Here is a 5,854-nt window from a genome sequence, read left to right as displayed (position 1 = left end):
AGCAACTCCATTCTTGCACACAAATACTCAGAGAGGAATTCACACAAGAGCAATTTACACAAGTAGTGATTAGATTGAAAGCAACAACACAAGGACTGGTGGTGATAAAATATTAAAATCTTCAAAGTACTGACAGAAAACATCTGTAAAATAAGAATTGCATTCCTAAAAAGATTATCTTTAACAAACACAAAAGAAATAGTTTCTTTATGATAAAACTGAGGTGATTTACCACCAAAAAACTCTCACATATGTAATTTCCAAAGTGTTTTTCAAGTAGAAGGAAAAAAATTCTCTAAAAGAAGATCTAAGTTGTAAGAAAAAAATTGTGCATAAATAAGATGATAAATATCTTACGGAATCTAATCTACAAAGATTTCGTGAAATAATGCTTAATTTGGGGGGTTAATAAAAAAACACTATAGAGCTAAAAGATTTGACAAAATCAAATGTAAGCTAGAAGATGAATTGACAATTATTGGAAATAAAACAATAAACTGATTTAGGAGGTAGGTAAATATATCCACTAGAAAACTGCATTAGTTGTATGTGTGTGTGTGTGTATATATTTATATATATGAGACAATGAAATACATGAAGGAAAACAATAGAACTACAAGAATAAATTGACATAAAAGAAATATCAATACACCTCTCTTAAGTCAAGAACAATAGCAAAATACAGAAAATTTAAACAAAGCATATTAGCAAGTTTTATTTAATGGACAATATAAAATTTAGTTAAAGAATCTACATTTGCAAGCTGGTTATGGACTAAGATATGAAGCAAATTTGAACAAATTTCAGGAAGCAACTATTAAGTAGATCACATTTTCTGGCCACACCCTATTAGATATAAACAGTAAAAATGAATCAAGATCTTTCCAGAGTGGTTGCACCACTTTGTAGTCCAGCCAACAATGTATGAGTATACCCTTTTCCCACATCCTCAACAACATGTATTGTTACTTGTATTCTTGATAATGGCCATTCTGATGAAAGTGAGATGAACTCAGTGTAGTTTTAATTTGCAAAAAATAGATAACCTCTTGAAAATGTTAGAAAAATGAAGACATTAATATTTTTAATGGAAGAGATACATAACTATAAATATAGCAAAGATTAAAAGGTAATAAGAGAATGCTACAATAACATTTTTCAAAAAATTTTTAAAACAGATGAAGTGGAAAAATTTCTAGAAAAATATCACATGATAACTGGGCATTAAATAAAGTAACAGTTAAAAATCTTCTCAGAACTAGTTAGTTTTACAGATGAGCTTTACCAAAACTTTTTTTTTTCCAATTTAGAATTTCTTTTTTCATTAAATAAATTTTAACTTAAATTAAATTTAGTGTTTTACTGATGCATAAGACTATAAAAGTGTGCATATTGGGGCTGGGGATGTGGCTCAAGTGGTAGCGCTCTCGCCTGGCATGCGTGCGGCCCAGGTTCGATCCTCAGCACCACGTACAAAGATGTTGTGTCCACTGAGAACTAAAAAATAAATATTAAAAAATTCTCTCTCTCTTTCTCTCTCTCTCCCCCCCCCACTCTCTCTCTTTAAAAAAAAAGTGTGAAAATTAACAGGGTACTGTGTGTATGTATATATATATACATACACACACACACACACACACACACACACACACACACATAGGTAAAACATCTATGAAATTTTGAAGAACAAATCAGTGGTTAGGACTATAGCTCAGCTGTACAGTGTGTGTCCAGCATGCATGAGGCACTGGGTGTAGTCCCCAGCTCTGCCCCTTCCCCCCACCCCCCACCCCTCCTGAAAACAAAAAGAGGAGCAAGAGATAGAAGAAGGAGGTGATTCTAATCTTTTAGTAACTCTCCTAGGTACTGGTGGGGAAGGGATAATCCCAAATTTATTTTGCGAGGTGACTTTAATCTGAATACTTAAATTAGGTATAGACAATATTCTAAAAAAATACTGTCAACTGAGTTTGGTAATCCACACCTGTAATCTCAGTGACTCAGGAGGCTGAAGCAGTAGGATCATAAGTTCAAGGTCAGCCTCAGCCACTTAACAAGGCTGTAAATCATTTGTAACACAAATGACCAAGGGGATTTTATATATGTGCATTTCACTGAACATTAAATGCATATGGTCAATAAAAATAAAAATTCTCAGTCATTAGTATTAAGAAAAATGGAAGTCAAGAACACAATTTGGTATCATTTTACACCAAATAATTGCAAAAATTCAGAAGTTTCACAAAATCAACTCTTCCAGGATTGTAAAAGAATCTCTTACCTATTGCTGGTTGGAATGCAAGTTGGCAAACCACTTTGGAAGTAATTTGGCATTGTGAAAAGTTAAACTCACATTACAACTCAGCAACTCCACTCTTGCACACAAATACTAATCTTACATACTACAATGTTCATAGCAGTAATATTATGATAGCAAAAGACTTGAGGCAGTCCTGTATTCATTTGGGTCCTCTAGAAAGCAGATGTGGAGATAAAACTAGAAGTGCAAGATTTGGGGGAACAATGCTTATGAAGAATAAAGTGAAGAGGTTTCAGGAACAGACAGGGAGAGGGATCAGACTATAATGCAGGTCTGACAGCTATGGAAGGAGATGGAAAGAGGTAGGAATTGCCTTGGACGCAGTGCTGCTTGCAGAAAATCTCTACTAGGCCCATCGGTGACCTTCAGAGGAGACCCGCATTGGACAGGAATAATCTGGCTTGAGTGCCCTTGTCTATTCTGGCATTGTTTGGAAGCAGCTCAGGAAGACCAAGCCTCTGTGTGAACACTGCAATGCATCTGATCCTCAGTCACTGGTAGATGTCAGCCAACCACACTTCTTGCAGTACATTATCTTGAAGGGAGATCTGAATGCTAGAAGGCCTCCATGAACTACCCCAAATCAAATGCTCATTGATAGGAACCTAGATAAATAAATTCTGAAAGGACCATATTACATACTATAGAACAGTGAAAAAATTATCAGGAATAATTGAGCACAACAATGTGGACAATTTTTTTTTGTCAGTGCTGGGGGTTGAACACAGGGCCTTACCACATGTAGGCAAGTGCTTTACCACCTAGTCCCATGTGATGACTTTTAATTATCAGAAATCAAATTAATACAACCAGAAACGTGAAAAATTGTGCTCTCTCTATATAAAATGAAGTGAAGTGCATTCTGCTGTCATCAATAACAAATTAGAATAAGTAAATTAAATTAAAATAAGAAAACAAACAAACAAAAATCAAATGAAAAAAAAATGAGTTCCAGAGAACCATCTAGAAAACTTTATGAAGTACAAAAATACACAAAACTAAATGGTACATCGTTTTGGGCACACACATATATATGATAAAACTACTTTTAAAATAGCAAAGAGAGAGAGAGAGAGAGAGAGGGAGGGAGGGAGTTTAAAACAAAAATCAGAATGGTTGTTACCTTTGGGGATGAAATTGAGTCATATATAATGGAATAATGAAGTTTACAGAAAGATGCAGGAGTATTGTTAATATAATCATTCTTAGATTGGGTGGCAAGTTCACACACATAAGTTACTGATGTATGAAAATAGAATATATGAAAACACTGACAATAAACCATTCATTAATTAAAAGAGGAGATGGCAACAGGCAAGCTTTGAGATAGGTGATTGGGTTAAAGCATCTTATGCTCTTATTTTATTCAAGAGACAGGTAAAGATGTTGATTGATCTTTTAGAGTTTAAATGTAACCATGTTAAAATTTCAAGTACAACTACTTGAAGACTAGAAATTAAAAAAAATGTATCTTCTGAATCAGTACAGAAGAGAACAATACAAAAAAATTCAATTCAGAAGCCCAGAAAGAAGAAAGGTGAAATTCAGGGGGAAAAAATGAATAAAAGAGAATAAATAGGCCCTCTATGTGAAGAATCATAATGACTGTCAACAACATAGATCAATAGTCTGTTTCTTTTTTAAAAAATTCATCTATAGACATCTTACAAGGAAAAGTTCATGGAATTTTTCTTCATCTGGCTTGTTTATATATTGAACTATCATAATTGTGTCCATTGTCTGCATACTTAACGTGCCTAGTACAATAGAAATTCACAGATGGCTGAGCCAAAAAAATGACACAAGTCAAAATTAATTCTCCTCCAAGGTTCTGGGAGATCTTCAGAGGTATGTTTTTATTTTATTAGTCACTGTCCTGAGGCTATGAGGTATTTTAAGACTGTCCTGGAGTTCCCTAAGAAATCTCTATAGATCCTCTGAAATTCACCACTTGACCAAAACTTGTATAAAGCATTTCAGTAGTAGAGCTTCATGGAGCTTGGCATAGGACTTCAGCCCTGAGATGTCATCCTGGGACCTTTTCAGAGGCCTGAATTATTTCTTACAGAGTCTAAGAGCTGAATTTGCTAAAATCTGATTCCATATTTTCCTGTCTATGGTGACATTTACTTATGTCAATTTCATTACATCAGGAGCAATATTATATAGGCAAGTTGGCTGTCCAAGGCTGCCAACTATTACGGGTATTAAAGTCCTGGGTAACTATTTATAATGGCAAAAAGGAAAATCTATTTTAAATGACCACAAAAAAATAGAGTTAAAAGAAAACTGTGAAATATAGGAGTTTTTACCTTTGCTTCTTTAAAGAAAACAATGCCATAACAAGGTCTAAAAGAAGAATCATGCTGTGCCCCTTTTCTTCCCTAGGAACTAACATGGTTAGCTCTATGCCTAGGCAGATTTGGAAAACAGAAAACAGTTTCCTTTCTCTCCAAAAATATTATTAGTCCTCCACTCTAACATTCTCATAATAGGTTACTGCAATTATAATTTTTAGTCATATTTTTATCCACGTAAAACATGCATGACTTTTTTTAATATGAATTAAGACATCTAAAAAATAGCACTCTCTCTTGCCCCCACCTCCAAGTTGAGTTTCTCACAGGTAACATCTTCACTTCTTTTTGTTGTTTCTTCTGATTATTACCTCTATGATTTAAAATATGGATTTATATTTCAATTTTAGGCATTGTCTGTTGAGTCTTAGATGTGAAAGAAAGTATTTGGAATTCTGATGAGATCACCCATGCCTTAACATACATCCTCTTTCCTCCATCATCCCAATACACTTGTAATTTTTAATGAATCATTAATCAGTGTTGCAGTTTTGTAACTATGAAAGTTTTACTCAATGTTGAGCAAAATACTGTTCTACAATTATATGTGTGTGTGTGTGTATGTATGTGTGTGTATATATATATATATATATATATATATATATATATATATATATATATATATATATATTTGGTGGTGCTGGGGATTGAACCCAGGGCCTTGTGCATGCAAGGCAAGCACTCTACCAACTGAGCTATACCCCCAGCCCTACTTTTTTTTTCATATGAGACTTTATGTTTTCCTTGGAGTTGACATTGGCTTCATTTTTATTTGCTAGTTTTTTTTAATGTTTCCATAATGATTTGTTCTCAAAATTTTCCCAAGAACTCTAAAATCTTTGATACTATTTATAATACCACTTTCTACTTGCCAAATATAGCAGATAATCTACTGATTCCAGTTTGTTTTCCTGTAGAGACAGATTTCTTGCACTTTATGTTGTTGTTCATTTTATTTCATTTTACTTTAAATTTTTTCTTTTTTATTGGTGCATTATAATTATACATAACAATGAGATTCATTGTTACAAATTTGTACATACACACAATATAACAATATATCGTTTTGCAATCTGAATGGCTTGGTCTGGCCTATTGCAGAGATGAAATCCTGAGATTCCTCTTTGCTTTATTTCTGTATTAGTTCCCCTGATTCTTAGATTTACTGTCTTTGTTT

General features: G+C 33.5%; 1 non-coding gene across 1 annotated transcript; it reads right to left on the bottom strand.

The window, feature by feature from the left end:
- Positions 1 to 5,309: 5,309 nt before the first annotated feature.
- Positions 5,310 to 5,382, bottom strand: Trnaa-ugc (transfer RNA alanine (anticodon UGC)). The gene has a single exon. It is a non-coding gene; the product is annotated as a tRNA-Ala (tRNA).
- Positions 5,383 to 5,854: the final 472 nt, after the last annotated feature.

This window comes from Callospermophilus lateralis, chromosome 13 (assembly GCF_048772815.1).
Source record: "Callospermophilus lateralis isolate mCalLat2 chromosome 13, mCalLat2.hap1, whole genome shotgun sequence".
Taxonomy (NCBI): Eukaryota; Metazoa; Chordata; class Mammalia; order Rodentia; family Sciuridae; genus Callospermophilus; species Callospermophilus lateralis.
Note: the sequence above shows the minus strand (reverse complement) of the source record. Positions and strands in the feature narration are given on the sequence as shown.